Raw genomic sequence first — 20,852 nt, 5'->3', positions numbered from 1 at the left:
AGACCGAATCCGAGCATTCATGAACATAAAGTTATTTGAAATACAATACAACTGTTACGATTGAATTTTTCAAATCCACTTTTTGACGCGGAAAGTCTGAAATTAAACATTCTATTTATGATTATTGTGCTTATTAAATGTATAGAAGGGAAATTAAAATGTGAATTATATAAATGAATATCGTAAACGCTCCAAATAATAACAATAGCTTAATTTTTCTACGAATGAGTAAAATACGCGTATTCTGATGAAGCAAAGGAAGCTGGCGCTATATTGCAGCTGTATATATTAGTATAATTAATTCTTTTCTGTATTTTTTCGTGCATACCTATTTAAAATCATTAATATTACCTGTCAATTTTCAAAAAATAATGACATTGTATTTGGGTATTTGTTTACAAACTATGAAGTATTCTCCATAGTAGGCAAAGTAATAAGGGAAGTGCTGTAGCGACCAGAACTAGGTGACGGAAGGCAAGCTCCCCGCCATATTGTACATTTACCAACAGTTCCACTTTTATTGTTATGTCAACACTATTATATACATTTTTCATTAATTATTAATTCATTTTAAAACAATTAATGTGTTAAAATGTGGACTATTTATAGTTAGTCATCGTCATTACCGTCTATATAATTCTGAAATAATTATTAACATAAATATGAATCCATAATCGTCTTAATGACATAGAGCATGTTGAAATTTTAAATAGTTTAATATGTTAGGTGTAGGAACCCATCGTATTCATATTTAGGGATTTTCGAAATAGCAATAGGCATATATATGTAAAATGTTAGTACAATCGGTCCAGTAGTCTTCTGGTGATGGAGTAAAATATAAAACACAGACACACACACACACAGTTACAACATAACCGCAGCAGCCCAATACGTTGCAACGCAGATGGCTGGATATAAAAGTGTAGTTAGTGGTATAGCTTTTATTTGTGCGCCGCTTTGTAAAATAATTCTTGAGACGGTATATTTCACGATTAAATTTATATTTATTACAAGACCAAATAAAATCTTATAACAATATTGGTTAAATATTTAATATATACGTAAATACGTTAAATTGTTAAATATGTATATACGTATTTAACTTGTAGAAAACTATGATAATCCGTAATACAGCAAAATATAGAAAAACTTCCAATTGAAACATTCATATTAATAAATATACATACCAACATATATCAATCGTGTTTTTTATGGTCTCATACGAGAATTAACTGAAAAAACCTAATTACTAACATACTTATGGTTTTTTAAGCTTAGCAATTGTATTCAGCTTATTGAATGAGCAGATATTTATAATAGGTACAATCTTGCCTTTGGCATCCTAACGATAAATAATTAAGTCTTGGTATTGTATGAAATTATTAATAATAAAACTCTTTTGTTGTTATTATTAATTAAAAGACATCTTGTGGAAATCTAGTGAACACTTTAATTCACACAAATCTAAAGTTAATTTCAGTAAATACATAACACGTAGAAACACAAGTCTACAATCACGCCAAAAATATATAGCAAATTTTTACTATTAGTTAAGCTAACCAAAAAATTTTTTATTGGTGTAAACTAGGACTGAATTTAATATAAGCAATACAAATTACATGCAAGTGCTTCAGGAGGCTAATAATTATGACACAAAAATACTTAAACTAAAGGTACATATTGTGGTGTACCTTTCATCAATGCCCTTTAGTATAGAATTGGAAATTGATTTGGAAATGAAGAAGAAAAGCGAGTCTTGAATGTCAAAGGAATTTGACACTAAGTAACATTCTATGGAGATCACATCTCGTTTATTTATTTGTTTACGCGCATTTCTTATAAAGACTCTCGTCGTAGATATATAATATTCTAAATTATTTATGTTTCTTCGTTGTCTAAATCGTTTACTGTTATAGAATGATTTTGGTGTTAATAATATATATATTATTAACACCATATACGCTTTTTTTATAAATTACAGTATGTATCTGATTTTATATTTGATATTTATGCTGTTCAATATTGGATATACCACCACATAAATTATATGGTTCGATATCAAACCAAAATATCTGTTGAATGTATTTGTATTGTGTTTCCATGCAGCAAATAGCGAAAAAAATGTATCATTCCTTATAAAATGTACTATCACATATAACTATTGATATAGAATTAAAAAGTATTTTCAGTGTCGTTCCTAAATAATGTGACTCATAGTTATTATTAAAACTTTCTTTACAACAAATTTTATAGCCTAAATGTGTCTAATGCTGTGTTCATCAAAACTTGTTATAAAAAAATCAATTAGGATTAAAATGTGTCCACACTACCAATTCCTAATTTTATCATTACTAGCAGTCCTCTTGCCTACCAAATCCATAGTGTCAAAGTTTTAAACAAGTAAAACGCAGAACCTACGGTGGTACTCATGTATACTCCACAAAGTTCTGGTTTTGTTTCTAAGTAGAAAAATGAATTTATTATCATTCCTTTACGCATCAATTTGAAATGATCATATATTCATTAGCGTAATACGTGTTGAATAAATACAAACACAAAAGCTATCTCGGAATTTTTTCTAATAAGTTGCAATATTTTCTATATGTTTTAATAAAACTGGACCTGTACATACATTTATTTAATATTCAAAATTTTATTACTTAAAAATCCCTCTACGTTTTCCATTTAAATATATAGGCAATTGAGACTATTTCGTTTTAATAAAGATATAACACACGGCACAGAGGCCAAGAATATCGTTGCCAATGGAAAAGATAAGTAATTGAGTTTTTTTACCTGAAACTATAGCATTTTAAATTTTGAACTCAGTTTTGGGCGAGATATAAGAAGAGTGTAAAGTAACCGCACGCTCGTTCCTTGCACCCGCGCTGTACACTATTGTTCACCTTACCGTCATAAATTACGACCGCATAAATTACGCTAATTTCTATATGTATTATAAACAAATTACTTATTTTGGAAATGTTTCCGGAAAATCGCAGGACTCTTCTCCTGATCGTCATGAGTAATAATATATTAGTATTTGTACAAGAAAATTACTCTTGATAATAATCTCCCACAAAGACAAATCCAATTCCTTGAGTAACAGGAGTCTCTCTGAAAGGATCATACTATGGAGAAAATGTATACAATATATTTTTAAACTATTTCAAACTTTGTTAACTGAAATATATAATATATTTCTTTTTTTAATTTCTTACACGCGAGTGCAATCGTCTTAGTGACAACAAAGTTACATAGTGAAATCTTTGTCACCACATTTAGGGTACTTCGCTCCCGAGTTCAACCACTTGTAACAAAATGATTGGTGCCTTGTCCTTATATGGCAATATGTGTTAAACATTTTTAAAGCTATTATCGTCCATTAATATCATTTATCTAACAATAAAAATCCTTAATTATTTTAAATGTAGATGCTTGGATAGTTATTTAGATGTATAATTCAAAAGTTATTTTTAAAATAAATAGAAATAAATCTTAAAATGTTATTTCAAAAAATTTCAATACATTTTAAGAAAAATTTGGAGTCCTGTAGTATTTTTCCAGGACGACTTTAAATATTTACTTTAAGGGATGTTAATCGATCTAGTTATACATTAAATGCATTAGGCTAATGTTACATATAAACACATATAAACTATTTATCTCACATTTCTTCATCGAATAACAAAATAATATATTACATATAAATGAAGGTATGCAGGTGTTATACGGCACAATACAATGACGATAATGTCATACATCACAAGTCTCTCTGACAGCTGTTGCCGGCTGATATATGAGAAGCGACCAACCATTTCATGTCTCAATAATAATCTTGTGTGCGGTAGCAATCAATGCCTCTCATTGTTACTGGGTGTAAATAAGCTTTCCAACCAAATTGAATAACTATAACTTCTTTCTTTCTTCGTTTTACAACTATTACAAAAACAGCTATTCTATTGGCCATGTATACAATACACGTTAAAATTATAATTAAGTTGCCTGTAAGTATAGTTTTGTGGACCTCCAGTAGTTTTCAATCCAGGCTCAAACACTAAGCCCTGACCAAATAATAACCTGTACTATCAATGCATTACTATAGCCGTCAGAAAAGTTTATTCACAAAATTTTATTGAAAGTGTTTAAGGTTTGAAACTATTCTTCAATAAAAATAGTAACATAGCGAAAGCCAATAATACTGTAGTTCCATATAATGGTATTATCTTTTCATAGAGAAAGAGAACAACATTTTGGGCATTTCGGAATACGAAGAATCCACAGTCGATAGAATGTGGCTGTTATATTACGTCATCGTCCATAAACGTACAATGCACATATACTGATTCATTAATATCTACGAATAACAAATGATTTAAAAGTTAGTAATATGAGATGTTTGAAGGTTATCAGATACTGTCATACATTTATTAGCCTAAACACTACGTTAAACTAAAGAGTTATAAAATATCTGCGAAAAATACATAATAATTGTGGACCTCGTGGTGCTTGAAGACAAGAAAAGTGTGAAATATAAAAACGTCACCTTAAATCTCTTGAGGTGGTCTGACAAAAAAAAATTAAAACTTTATTAAAATTGGTCAGTAATTTCCGCAAACACAATCCGAGTTTTGAGAATTCCTTCTTGACATGGCATAAAATAAAAACACCTGCAGCGGATACACAAGGTAGTGGTTTAAACGTAACTATGAGATAGATTTAAAATAAAAATGCAGTTAATTACTTTTCCTCCACAAGTTAATATGGACTACAGTTTAAAGAACCAGTACACAGTACAGTTTGGTGAATCATCTATTTTGTATTAAATTAACATTTATGTATTGAGATTAAGGTAATGGAACTCTTTGTTTTTACTTAAGACGTTTTACAAAAGAAGTTTTTAAGTTTTACAGAAGAAAATATTAAACTGCAGTGACGTTATAAAAGGTGGTCTAACGGATGTTTGCATTCACAAAACAGTACTTACCTAACGACGGCACCTTAATGACGGCAGTATACTTACATGAAGAAGACTACTGTAATAAAAGCTTGTCGCTAGAGAATTTATATGGAAAGTTCCTGTATGTTTAACATTTCACAGGAAAGTCAAACAGCATTTGAGGAAAGGTTTAGGTTATAATTTCTACTTAATCATATCCTTGGCCTTTCTCAGTTAATAGAAACTCTTCAGTCACAAATAATTCTTTTCAATTTGCAGTTTTCTAAAGCTTGAAATGGTAAATAATTGGTCTTGCATATTCTGGTACACAGATTTCATAGAATAGATTAATTTTTTTTGTCTAAACCATTATTGAACCTAAATTTTTTTATTATTGTTTTTATGCTCAGTAATGTTTATGATGTTAGATGCCGAATTTTTTTGTGGTAAATGAACTAAGTAATTACTTGAGCGGTTAGTTATTGGTGTTTATTACTATTTTTGGTTCCATTCCAAATTTAAAATGTCCATATATCAGCAGATTTAAGAAATAGTGTACCATGAATAGAAAAGTTCGTGATTTTTCAACTCCAAAACCAGTTAAGCCTAGACCTACTTCCTCCAATGACGTCACCGGCTCTTCGGGTAAATCATTTTATAATTTGAAACAATAATTATAATATTCATGAAGCACAATCCAAATTCTATATGAAATTTTCAGCTGAAGTTTAAGATACAGAAACATTTATTTATATTTAAATTAATTATAAAATTAAAAAACATTAAGTACATAGCGCTTGATCAGTAGTACCGTGAAGGCTGCAAAGACAAAGTTACTATCTAGTTTTTATTACAGATTTTACCAGTGATCAATTTAAACTATGTAATGAACTGGAAATACTATTTAAATGTTATTATAAAATTCACTTTAATGAACAAAGCTGTGAACGTTTGCACGTAAAGTAATCCAAACTGGTTGGTCCCTTGATATAGTGTATATGTTTACTGTGACTTCAGGAAAAACAGGGGCTTCAACGACTCATTATTTTCTAGAATACAGTCCGAAAACATCAAAAATTATATCAAGCTTATTATAAACGATTATGTAGAAATTTGAAATGAACATAGTAGTAAGAATTTTAAATTTTATCCCTTACATCGGAAGAAGAAACTTACATCAAACAAATACTGTCAATTGTAATGAGGTTTACTCATACGCTTATAGTATAAAGGGTTACTTTCGACTCTATGCAGACATTTTGTTCTCGACATTTGAAATATAAACTAGCATTTCCTTTTCATTCCTTTTAACTACGCCATATATCATGATTAGTGTTTATTACCAGGCTTTCAGAATAAGTTTTTAAATCTCGAAATAAAACAACAATAAGTTCCCAGTGACATACAATGAGCAGTCCGGTTTTCATCAGCTCCGAAGTTGACTATTGTCAGAGCCATTGTTTCTTCTTGACGTTTTGTTCTTCCAGTTATACAAATGAGTTTAATTTAAAGTAAAAAAATATTTCTTTTATATTTACTCTTGTCGTAGTAACTCTAATTAATTCAAATCTTTGAAAAACTTAATTGTATTTTTGTTTGTAAGATTGATTGACCTAGGTTTTAAAACATATCTATTTTTTAAAATTATTGTGTCATAGATTATACAAGAGCTGGGCATCAACACGTCTAGAATATAGAATATGTCCTGTATTACACCACGAAATCTACGCTATGCTTTTTCATAAAGATTGTATTTAGATGGAGTCACGCAGTTGTGAAAATTGTAGGTTTTTGAGTTGTCTTATAATTAATTCTCATTCCCAAATTACAAGGTAGTAGCTGTATTTGTAATTTTTTAGTGGATAAGAGGTTTGTTATTCTTAAATTGTTCAATCAACAAATTGATTTTTTTTAAATATAACAATAAATAAATAATAGTTCTGGATTTATATCCAATCGTAATTTGCTCTAGTGTTTAAATAGATTAATAAATCCTTTAAATTAAGAACAAACTGAAAATGAGTTAAATTCTTGAACTGTTTTAAACACATCCAAAACAATCTTGGACTTAAAATAAATAACATTCTTTGTTTCAAAAATTATACATATGCTGTCAGCGGGGCTCTATCCACTGTCCTGCGTTTAACAAGTCCGTAACAATTTACCTCATCCACATATAACTTGAGAGGTTGTCGTGGTTACTATAAAGTACATAAGTCACTCAAAGATTGCGCGAATAAGCAGGCTCGTGTTAACTCTTGATTTATTTGTTCGTTACTTAGAGTGAGGTTTGGAAAATAACGTGCATGTGCCTTACTCACTTGTACATCCAACACAATATTATTTGAATGGCTTGATAATGGACGCGTTAAATAATTCCAGAGCCACTAATTGCCGTCAGCATTTTAATTTATACTCATTTAATATAAATAAAATATAAGAAACTGTTTAGCCTCCCGTTGTATGAATGTAATCAGCTGTTCCCCTCCACTTAGGCAATGAACAATTTAACAGTTGATACAAAGCTTGAGTGATAATAATTTTTGTTACCGTCAAATTTACAGACAAACTTTATCAAATGAACTATGAACAAATTTACTGATTTGGATGTGTGGATTTAGTATATGTCACTTTAAGTTGTAATATTGACTTGTAATATTCTAATATATATTGAGAAATAAGACATGAAAGGAATTATTACAACAAATATAGCGCGAGGAGTGATTAGTGGAAGTCGGAAGCCAAGTCAGTATCTCAACATAAAAGTAAATGTGTGAACCCCGGACACAATTCAGCAGACTGAGCGTGTCTACCGGAACGGCGATTACGGCAACTGCCGCAGCTACTTTTACTGCTTCTGTCGCTACTTGTCTGTTTCCTTGTCTTCACTTATATACGTCAAACAAAGCCAAGTATTTAAAAGCCTTTAAAATTGTTCACGTTACCTATAAGGCATTTGAAACATTTAAGAACGTTTTCTCGCTCGATTACCCCACATGAGAACATGTTTAATGATGCCTATAAATGCTAGCTAGATATTTAAATGGTTTGGTGATTGAATGTTATTACATTATTCAAAACATTTGTGTGGTATCTTTATAATTATTCCCCATATTGAGACACAATTTATGTGGGATAGCATTCTTTATTGTCTGAGCGTTAACGAAGTCTGTCGCCTATGAGGGTAGAAAATTTGTATTATTTTCGTATCACCTCGCTTCCTTATTATTGTTTTCCAAACGCTCGAGAGTTTCTACTTTAAATATTTTTGGTGAATTAGTTTGAATAATTCTCTGGCTTTGTTCTCTTTTCAAGTGTTTTGTATAATGCCAGTGTAGGCTTTATCTACCAACCTAACACTGTGGATAGTTTCCTCACCATTTTTATTTATTTATATATCTCTTGTAAAATGTATGTATGTCTGTCTGTCCACACGATATCTCAAAAACGGTATCTGACTTTCACCTTTAGATTTTAAATTTTGCAGTAAGCTTCATTACTACATAGATGAGTTTTCATGTCACTCCATGGGATTTGGCTAAGCGTTAAACAAATATTTCTACAATGGTCATATGGGTAACCATGACAGCAACTAGAAATTAGTAGAATTAATTAATAAATATGTAAATAAACTGAGTACAAACACATCAGTTTTTTACTTGTAACATAATAAGACATTAGATTATTCATACAGTAAAAGTACGAAATACAGCAGTGAAAGTCAATGTTAAAGTTTGGTGAAAACGATCAGATTCCAGAGCACTCTTATTTATTTGTAATACCCTACTTGCTTAACCGGAACTTTTATTATTTAAACACTGCAATGAAACCTTTCTCAATGAAAAAATGTGAATGTATCAGGTGGCAAGGTGTCTCTACAAAGGTTATCTGCAGGCAATAAATGTGTGAAATTTCATTCTACATAGACAAAAATTAGTTTTCTTATAGTGCATGTCCGACCATTAAATTTGGCTAAGCGTCATTTGTAAAACTTAGTATACTGATTCAATTTCTTTTTTGCCTGCCGAAGGGATGTAACAATTTTTTTCTGTATGATGTTTTGTCTGTGTACGTACCTGCAAGATATCTCGAGAATGAAATGAGGAATACCATTGATATTTTGCGTGCAACCTTAGCAAAGCTTTTTACGCAAATCGTGGTATGACGTATATAATAAAAGGTGTTTATAGTAACATTTTATATCATTTTACTTTTATAATTAAACTAGAGTACCTATTACTTTCTACACAACTATAATATCAGTAATATATTTAAAGAATATGAATAGTAATTGTTTTTTTAAAGTAACGTTCTAGTCGTAAAATATTCCTTAACGAATTTCTAATAGGCAAATTAATTATGTCAATTCTAAAAGCTGTCAATTATTGTAATTCACTAAATTTCCCCTTTTCATATAAAATTGGCCTAATGTTCTTTTTGTGTAAACTACTATCAATATACCCATCATCAATATTGCATTCCTAACAATTTAACGGGTTGGAAATCACATTCTATATGACATATGGTAGTGATATACAATAAATTGCACTTCATCTGTATGGCCAATAGGACGCAGTGAACCGGAAAAACTTCGTTTTTTACATAAATATATATATATAATTCATTTCAACATGTAGTTTTTTTTATTTTAAGTTCGTTTAATTTTGTATAGGTTAGCACGTTGACTGCGGCAGACGCACTAGTGCGAAGTACCCTCCAGACAAGACAAGAACACAATATAGACCAGCAGTGAAGGAGTTACGCAATTTTGTTATTTTATAATTAAAATATAAGTTAATAATTTACCGTAATTGTATCGTACTAATGCTAATGGGGTTGAGTGGTAGAGAGGGCTTGATAGCCCTAACTCGGCCTCTTCAATAAAGGTATTTTTCATTTCATTTCATTCAAACATCCTAGGTTGGGGTATGGATTAAGTGAAAAAGGAGAATTAATTATTGTGTTCAACCAAAGATGACAAGAGCTCAAGGCTTATGAAAGGATTTAACAATAATTTATTAAATTGGAATGGGCAATTTGTGAAATTCACTTTGACCATGGCTCGTGAAGGATTACCTTCTGAGCACTTCGTGTAAACTCCATACAACGTACAACTACTATGGACGTTTTATGGTTTCATGGGCTTGGGCCAAATTTAAACCAGAAGGTTTATGAAAAACGTGTTATTTAAAACTTAACATTCAATAAGCGCCAATTGAGTCAAACGGGATAGACACGTCTGGAGCTCTAGCAGAAACATTTGATTAACAGCTACTCTATCAATATACCCATCATCAATATTGCATTCCTAACAATTTAACGGGTTGGAAATCACATTCTATATGACATATGGTAGTGATATACAATAAATTGCACTCCATCTGTATGGCCAATAGGACGCAGTGAACCGGAAAAAACTTCGTTTTTTACATAAATATATATATATATATATATATGAATGAATCCATAGATTTGAGTAAAAAAGATGGATTTCCCATTTTATGAAAAAAAACTTTTTTTGAAACCGAGTACATTTCCACCGTTGAGTAGTGGTTGGTTATAATACTCGACATTTAACGCTCACCTGACACGACAGGGTTGCGTGTTTTATCACTGGTACATTTTGAGTGAAATACATTGAGTATTTCATTAAACTCTCATTTATTGACACTTGTCTTTAATTGATCAGTATTGTACCCATTATTGTATATTGTACTGTGTATTGTATTACACAGTTATAGACCCATACCACATTTTTATAAGTTTTTTTATACATAAATATACAAATTTTGGGATTTCCATCAAAACTTTTAAAGCAATTGGACACGCTAATGAAGCGAAATAGACGATAGATTTAGAAGAATTTTGTTGTTTAGTTTCACCTATGAACAACGTTATCTGTAATTAGGGATATATCATAGCTCAAACTATATCCCACAATACGATCTTTTTGTTACAAGTGTAGACATTTATGGCCAATTGCAATGTTTCGTTCTGCCTATAACGGAAGCTGTATCCCATGCTTGGGTCACATTGGCACGAACTCAATTTTCCTTAATGCCTTGGTAGATGAGCCAATGTTAAATATCACATCGTTGTATCTAACAAGCAAAGATAAAGTGTAGGATATCTTGTGTAACCTAAATCTTTATAGAATACGTTTGAGGTTTCAATTTTTAATTTTATAAGGGCAAAATTGATTTTATACCATTTCTAATATGAATATTTGCATCAAAATATGAAATTAGTATTACAAAATTTTATAATATGTGGTATATTAAATTTCAATGGATATGAGACTATTTTTGTGGAGGTGTAGAAGTCACATGTTATATATTTCATATGTTCGAGTTTTCAGAACCCTTCATCCGAAATACACTAATTTAATGAAACAAAAAATAGAACTCAAAACAAAAAACTAAAAACATAACCAAAACAGGAATCATTTAACCGAATACCATAAACAACAAGACTCCAATCAATATTAAAATCATATGTGTGTGTGTGTGTGTGTGTGTGTGTGTGTGTGTGTGTGTGTGTGTGTGTGTGTGTGTGTGTGTGTGTGTGTGTGTGTGTGTGCGCGCGCGCGCGCGCGCGCGCGCGCGCCTTTTTTAATATTGAAAGAATTTATATTCATAATATGTTGTAATATTATTTGGTTTTAAATTAATCAAATATTGATAGAACGGAAGGAAGAAAATCAATCCAAAGAGACGAATAAAATAAATAAGTTCAAAATTTACCCCAAATATTGTGAGAAGTAGCTTTTAATGGAAGGTAAGCATCTAATTACAATAATTAAATTCAAAAAGTGTTTTAAGGAATTTCAGATCACTTTTACACTATTAAACTCTATTGAAATTAAATATCTTTTCCTTAACTTAATTAAATTAACTTTTAGTTTTTATTTACTGGTTCTGTTTACCTCAACAGTACTTTTGTGTTATCTTATATTAATTTTAAGCTAAGTCATTCATCCCTGAAAATGAGAATATAGTATTTATAAAATCCATTAAATGTTTTGTCAATGGCAGTTTTATTGCATTATATGTAATATTCAACATTCAAGGCGTTTTGTCAACAAGAATTGTATTACCGTTATGTAAGGATAAATAATATATTATAATAAATAATTGTATATATAAATAACAGATCATTTGTAATTGTGTAATTTACTGATATTAAAACATTTTATGTGAATAACAATACCTTTAGTTTTTATTGAGTTCACAGCGTTTTGCTATAATTTGTGTAGAGACAGACACTGTCCTATTTAGTGCATTATTTATAAGACAATATAATTAGAGTAAAAGTTCAGTGTTAGGCCAGGTGCGTAGTGTATCTTTAGTTAACATCGTGAAGTTAAAAAAAACCTATTTTTGATTTTAACTCTAAAAAGATCAGTAGAAAATCAGGAGATTTATCTCTAAGTATAGAAGAATAAGAAATGTTTCTATACTTTTAAGTTATATTTGATGTAAAGTTTTATTAATGTTTATAAAATAATATTAATGACTTCATAATACATATCGTATAATAAACATTATTAAATAAGGTTTCAAATTCAAATTAAATGTACAATGTTCATGAATAGTAATGCCTCACTAATTTGTAGAGATCTATGTTAAAGACGAAAATAAGCTAGGATATATAGTTATTCTATAGAAATATGTAATAACCTAGCATAGCCTACTATACAAAGATTGCAAACCGAATACGGTACTAAAGCGTACACACAATTCAAGTTCATATGCAGCCATGCTGCTATCGTATGTGAATGTCAAAGATACTGCAAAGCACACTCTATTTAGAGGAAACACGCCCCAGGGACAATGCACAGCGGGCGCTCAATATTAACATGGCTATGTTCTGTTACGGCACTGTAAGAGGTCCTTAAACTGAGTGTTGCAGTATATGATCTCCATCAACAAAATAATCTATGATACTTAAGATACACTTAAATCAAAAACATAAATATTATTCATTTTAGGATGGATCTTACAATATAAAATTCAATAAAATTATCAAAAAAACAAAACACGTTTTGTCAAATTTCTCATTTTAAAAACCACATAGCTTCGTAATGTGGGGTGAAATATTGTCCCTGTTATGGAAATATCGTAGTTTAAAACACTATGAATATAAACGATTCATACATATAAGAAGTTTTAACTGGCTTTTCTCACGCATTCTATCCATATAGTATAGAAAACATATATAATATGCTATACACCATATTTATATCTCTTAAGAAAAAAAACAGATATATGACATATTAGTTTTTATTTCTCAATGAATAACTAATAAAATCTTAGTTGTGATCGTCAAAATCAATGGGGAGGTAAACCGTAAGTTAAAAGTATAGGGTTATGTTTATATATAAAATATAACTTTTGCTATTTTTTTTAGGAATGTTTAACATATAAACATTCGGGCATATACAAAGACCAACCGGGTGAAAACTTAAATCAAAACCATTCCGTTCGTATAGTTAAGTTTAAAGTGGAACTTCCTACTTACTATAACAATACATTCTTCTATTGTTATTGTGTACTGCAGAGAAAGCAAAATATAAATTTCATTAATACTTTGGAAACTACGCTGAATAGTATAAATTACCTTACATATGTGTACAAATCAAAGAAATAGTACATTCTGTAATGAATGAACAATAACGGTATGCAAGGACAAGTTGATGGCTCAAGGGAGCCGCCATATTGCAGTTTTACTTATTAATGACATTTATTTATGTGCATCATTTTATTACTCATACTTCTTTAAATGATATGTTTTTGTTTTACTCTAATAATAAAAAGCATTATAATGTTTGTTGACAGACAAGCAATGAAGTACTCTCTCTGATGGATATAGCAATAACGGAAGTGCTGTGGCGACCGGAACTTGCTGGTGACGGAAGGAAAGCCGCTCCCCATATTGTACATCTACCAACAGTTCCACTTTTATTGTTATGTGAACTATTACATAAATGTGTCACATTTACTGAGAAGGTCTCTTTAAACTGTGACAGATCGTCGATTCTTATATAAAACTAGCTGTTACCCACGGCTTCGCACGCAAATCTTAAGAACTGAAGTCCTTATATTACTTAGTAAAAGCAATTATGCGCAATTGGCTGCGGGTAACAGCTAGTTCGTCAATAAATTCGTAGTATATTATAACGAAAACTCATTCATAACGAAAACTCAATCATTTTCAATAAAATACCAATTACAACCAAATACCCACGGCTCCGCACACGATTTCCTACAGAAAAATTGGGACATAGGAGGCATATTTCTTTTGAATATCGTTATTACCCTTCTGAGATAAATGATAGTCACTGAAAGATACTCCAAGCTCATGATCTATTTAAGATTTAAATTTTGAAACAGTCTCAATATGCACCTGTGAAATAACTGGAATTTTTCTCCAATATTCCATGATTTTTTATACAATTGAACTATATTAGACCATCGTGGACAGGAGTCAAAAAGTCGGAATTCATTAGCGCACATACAATGTAATAAATGATGGCACTCTATGTAATTTTGAAACGAAAATAGGCAATTTTAGGTACATATTATTACAGTCTGATGATTATGAGCTTCAGATGTTAAGCTAAATTGCGTATGGTTTTTATTTTAAGCTTTGAGCGTGTATCACGTCTGGATCAAATTAGTTATATCTCCGATGCCATGATTGAGCTTGCTTTGTTGTCTCGATTGAGAGAATATGTACACACGGAGTTTTGAGAACCATACTTCTGTCAATAAAAAACAAATAAGGTTGGTTTATAACATTCTTTATATTTGTAGCCAACGTAAGATAATAATTTTGATATCTGCATTGCTCTTCTGATCAAACACGAGCATGGTTTATATTAGATAAATATTGCAGTTAAAGGTGAATTTTTACGTCAAATATGAATTGTATTATCTGGATAGTAAAGTCTATGATTAACAGTGATTGCAGAAACAGTTGAAACAAAATTTGATGCTTCTCTTAAGCTTACTCTATGCTTTCAAACTATAGGTGTAAAGAAATTTAAAATAGTAATTAAATGATATAAACATATATTTCTTTTGTCACATTATATATGTTTACAAAGAACAGCTGATTAAATTTGAAAAGGCTCTTTCACTTAATAACATATGTTTGCTGCAATGCATTTCTTACGGATATTTCTGTAACTTTTAGAGACCAGTGGGGCGAAATCCTGAATCGGGAACGGGATAAAAAGTATTCTATGTCCTTCTCCCAGTTCTTAGCTACCTCCCTACCAATTTTCATCCAGATCGGTTCAGCCGTTCTTGACTTATAAATAGTGTAACTAACACAACTTTCTTTTTATATATATATATATATATATATATATATATATATATATATAGATAATTACCGTACATATAAAAACTAATTAGCAATTGATGGTCTTAATTTTAAGGTTTTTACACTCATTATATCACACAATATTTATTTTTTTCTGTGGTTAAGTGTAAGAGAGCATTCGTTTTATATGTAATTGGATGAGCGTTAGCGAAGCCTATCACTCAAAAGGCTGGATCTGTCTACCTGTCCACACCATATATAAAAACGAACTGACCTGTAGACTTAAAATTGTGCATGAAGCTTCATTTTTATATGAGCAATATACTGAGTGCGATGATGGTTTATGTCAACTCATAGGATTTGGCTGAGTGTTAGCGAATGTTTTTACACTGGTCTTATTGGTAGCCGCGATGGTAACGAGAAAATAGTAGAATAAATAAATTTCGAAAAAAACTAAGTAAAATTACATGAAATTTCAATTTGTTACATTTTTATTCATAGGGGTAAAAATATAATAGAGTGCAAACCAATATTATAAATAAAAGGCAAGATTTGATTTCTGCGCTCTTGAGTTATAATACCTTATACTTATCTCACTAAAACTTATTATTTTAACACTGCTATGAAACCTAACTTAATAAAAATGTGAATGTATTGTGTGGCGAGATATTTCAAGGGATGTTTCATCTGTAACCTATTAATTTAGAATAAACCTTAATTTTGATATAGACAACAATGGGTTCTGTGATGGCATGTCAAACATTTTGTCTGCCGAAATTTATGTAAAAATATTCTGTTCTGTCTGATTGTTCTCATGTTGATCTCCCTGTCCACAGGATATCCCAAGAATTAAATGAGCTATAAATTTGAAGTTTTGCAAGCAGATTCAGTGAAGCCTGTTACGTGAAACATGGTATGTCGTACTCCTACCTTGTTATAATTGTATTGGAACTCATTTATATGTCATAAAATATAAAAACTATAAAGAAAACTAGATGTTATGTTGATCAGACGGAGCTTGTAGAGCGGATATACAGAGGTTAATTTTGATCTGACCAATTTTTCCACCAGTTTTAATAATTCGTAGCTAATTTGCTCAAGATTGCTGAAGTAATGAAACAACAATTTGTCCTCTCGGTATGTAGGAGAATTACGGCCTCAGTATTACACTTTTTCTTATGGATCATGTTGGGAGAAGAAAGAAGACATCTCCAGACAATCATTGGTTCATCGGAATCTCCTATTAGGGGAAGAATCTGTGATCGGCAGGCTCGAATGGATGATAACGATATGTGGAGAGGGTATAGTGCTAATAGAGAATTAAGAGAGCACTTACAGTACTGGCCATTAATTACATGCCACTTTATAGAATGGTAGGAATGGTAGTTTTACTTTAGTGATTTAAAAAAATTATAAGTCAAAAACAAATAAACATATATAACAATTTCCACATACATATACTTTCCTTGTTCTCTTCTTTCAATGTATAATTCATTCGAAAAATGTAATCAAATAAAAACATATATTCCACGTTCTTTTGGAGTTTTACCGTTCCGTGAAACTACTCGTTCGGAGCTGCGCTGAATCCACAGGAAACATCCATTAGGAGTAATGTGGAATGGATCTTGTGATTTACTGTTTGGCATAATCAGAGATATTTTGTTAGTACTGCCAGTATTTTAGCATTTTTGTCATCAATACAAACTACAATTGTTTAAAAACACTCATTCTTTTAGACTATAACAAGGTTACACATTTTTCACCAATTATACTTTACTTACCCATCACTCATTTTTTTAATGAATTAGGCTTGAAATACTATGGACACAATGGAGTAATGAATTACTGTGGTCTTTATCAAAGTCCCCACCTACTAGACAACTGGGTATAATTTGTAAAGTGTTTGCCTCCAGGGGCCGGCTCCACATAGTCCAACAAGTGATGAATGTGAATCGGCCTCGCCAGTCTCGTGTCATGCTACTATATAATTTGTTTACTTGTTTATCCAGCCTAATTAACACGAAACGTTTAGTTAGATTAAATTATTACTATTCAGATCTTAACGAGGATCTCTAGGATCTTCTTAACATCTCTGGGAAGATATTAAAATTTTCATTTCAAAATTCATAGATTTTTTACAGATTTACGAATCTGAATCCGGAGCAGTTGGATTCAAGAAAAAACAAATCAACTATTGATTGAATTTTCAATTTCATTCATATCGTTTTCTTCCCACTAGAGAAGGGAGAACACATGTTCCGCATGTTTCTTAGCCTCTCTAAAGCCTTCGACTGTGTGTATCATGAAACACTTTCACCAGTCAGAGGGTGGGATGTTTGAGGCCTGCTACATAAATAGCTTGATTCGTTGTAATCTGACAGACTCATAACAGTGTGTGAATATTGGTAACACTGTTTCAAGCAAAGTTGAAATGGCATATTATGGTGTCCCATGAGGAATCAATTTTAATGCCGGTATTGTTTCTTGTTTATGTAAAAATGTTAATTTATCAATTTAGAAATGGAAATATTTGGGGGGGTGGGGGGGGGGGGGGGTGGGGGGGGGGGGGGGTGGGGGGGGGGGGGGGTGGGGGGGGGGGGGGGTGGGGGGGGGGGGGGGTGGGGGGGGGGGACAATTTAAAAATTTATGTTTTAAGTATTTATGGGAAAAAATATGTGCGAAAAAATATTTTAAGAATAATTTACTGATGACAAAGTATAGGTAAATTAAATTATGTAATTTTCTCAAGAAAGGGGTCTGCGGATGTAGAATGATATAGCGAGATAGCAAGTTTTTCTGGTAGTCTAGTTTGTTAACCGGGATTAAAATAAGGGTAGTTTGAAGATTACTTTGTTCTCTCTACTCTCGTGATTGTATAGTTGGAGGCCAATCATAAACTTGGTTTTTAGTTTGCTGGTTTTACTGGAAGGGGTGTATAAATAACTACGACACGCGACTCTCGGCGTTTTTTTCAAGTGTATATTTTGCAATTAATTTAGTTAGTGGTTTGCCGTCTTTATAGTTCCTTTACCCATCTGCGAAGGATTTTTGCGTAAAGTAGTTTTTCTGTTTACGAATGATAGCGTTCTTTTACAGGGATATTGTATAAATTTTTATACAAAGGAAATTTCATATAAAATTTATCTACAAAGTGTTTGTAAATATAGTTATACAAATATTTTTATACGTAGTTAAAATTACAGTTTGAACTTTGAGTAAGTTCCCAACAGTAAACAGATTGTGACAGAAGTGGCACAAAGAAGTTTTTCAGTTCAGTTTTTATTTAGCCTCGTTTATAATAGAGAAAAATTACATTTTATTTTAAATTAATTGTGATCTTTGTTTTATTTGAATTTTATAAGAAAGTTCATTTTCATTTTTTAAGAAATAAGTTAACTTTAATTTAGTTTTCTTTTTTAGACGAAACTTCTTTCTTCAGAAAACTTTTACAACAAAAGTGGTTGTGTAAAGCTTAGGGAATTAAATTTAAAATATCTGACAAAGTACAAGGATTGACATTTTAAGTCCAAATTAATGAACTGCTAATTATTAAACAGATTGTACAGTTATTAGGGAAAGTATCTCCTGTTTATCTACCCTAACGAATATAATAAATTAATTTTTAAATTATATTATTAAGTGCAGTTAAACTAGTCAAAAAAATTAAATAAAGGGATTTTGTTAAACTTCCGGATCTCTCTGGATAGAGGTTCCGCAAATTAATTAGGAATTCTAACCTACTCGTATATAGCTACCGTTAGGTATAATTGTCGGAATAAATTTCCCTTTATTCGTACAAGAAATAGCAAGAATCATGATGGCATAAAATCTCTTAAAGCATCACTGGAAATTCAGGATTATTATCATTCAAATTTCTCTACACAAAACTAGATTTTCAGTTCTGTGATATGTAATAGTTTCTTATACTTATGCGCAGGTCCAAGAATGTCGTGAATTCTAACAGAGGTAATCAGAAACACTTATTTGTATCAAAAAAACATAGAAACTCCAAGCTTAGCTGATATAAGCTGTAGAATTTTATTAAAAATTATATATATAAAACATTCTTTCTCCTTTCAGATTATACAATAAAGGGCCCATTATTAACCGACGCGACGGTTATTAACCAGAAAATATGACTACTACTAACCAAACTGTACAGAACTGGATACTACTATATAGTCGTCCACCGGTACTTGTAGTTGGATAAACCATATCATGTTAACGCAACCAGCACATATCAGTATCCTATCAGGTAAACTGAAACCATGTACCTGGTAACAAAACTAATGCAAAGGAACAAAACATCAATGTACTTGTCAATCCGTATTTCACGACATTAAGAGTTCTTTTTATTGTTTTAATTCAGACAATTCAGAATTGTTTCCTTATATGATAGTTAGTGGTTTGGGTTTTGATGAACAGAATATTTGTTGAACAGACGGAATATCTTAGACGTAATACCTGTTTGTGTTGTAGGGACGTTTCATCATACATCTACTGATTCTTGGATTTTTTCTTTTTTCTTGGCAGTTGGTTGCTGAACTGGGTGCTGGACCGTGTCGGCTTCCCCATCTCCTTATGCTGCTTCTCTCATGCATATACCTGATACCCATATGAAATAATAACAGTGATAGTCCCGGAGTCTCGCCGCCTGGAGTGTGAAACATCCGCAACATGTCCTGACAGGATATGGTCTCCACCGCATTCCGTATATTCGGGGACTTTCATATATTCACCAACCTCGTAGGCCCAATGGTATCTCTTCTTCATATCCGCCAGTGATGACGGATAGAACGGCTGCATTGGGCCTACGGTGGTGCGGTCTTCTTCGGTGGGACATAGCGGGATGTTGGACCAATGGTGGAGGTTGGGCCATCGCAGGAACGGGAACGAACACGTGGCGGCAGAAAAAACCGCACGCTTCTCCTGGCGAGACTCAGGCGGCTGGCTTCCGAGGAGAAGCAGCCGGACGACGCTGGACCCGGAACCGGAAGCGCGGCAAGCATTACATCAATTACAATCAATCCTTGTCAAATTTACACCAAATATTTGTATTAAACCTCTCATCTAACCGTAAAACTTTACATCGCTCCCAGAAGCCTTAATATCGATGACTGATCATAATGTACAGTTGAGATTGCACATCAACAGTCAGCATAAGGTTTTCAATGCTTGCGTTCCTACTAGATACATAAAATAATGAATGTTTTAAAATAATTAGTTTAAAAAGCTTACACACATTATAAAACTACAACTTTGTATTAATCTAAGCACTTATTGCATTAGCACTTTCTTCTAAAGATTATACAATTAATTGGAAAATGCATTACACAGAACGAGTTGTTTGTTTCCTATAATATACCACAATCGAAGCAAAAGCTGAATGAAAAACAAAGGACTTGGAAATGTCGAACGATGAAAAGCCTCGGGGAAATATAACTGTAGCTGTTTCCTTTAAAAAGAGGTATTCTAATTTATCAGTTTGATCCATTCATTTTTTTTAAACTTCTGTATACATTTGTTTACTATTTCTTTCCAATAATATACTTTTAATTTAATTTCAAAACTAAATCTGAAATCG

Source organism: Homalodisca vitripennis, chromosome 1 (assembly GCF_021130785.1).
Source record: "Homalodisca vitripennis isolate AUS2020 chromosome 1, UT_GWSS_2.1, whole genome shotgun sequence".
Taxonomy (NCBI): domain Eukaryota; kingdom Metazoa; phylum Arthropoda; class Insecta; order Hemiptera; family Cicadellidae; genus Homalodisca; species Homalodisca vitripennis.
The sequence above is the reverse complement of the archived record's forward strand: the minus strand, read 5'-3'. Positions refer to the sequence as shown.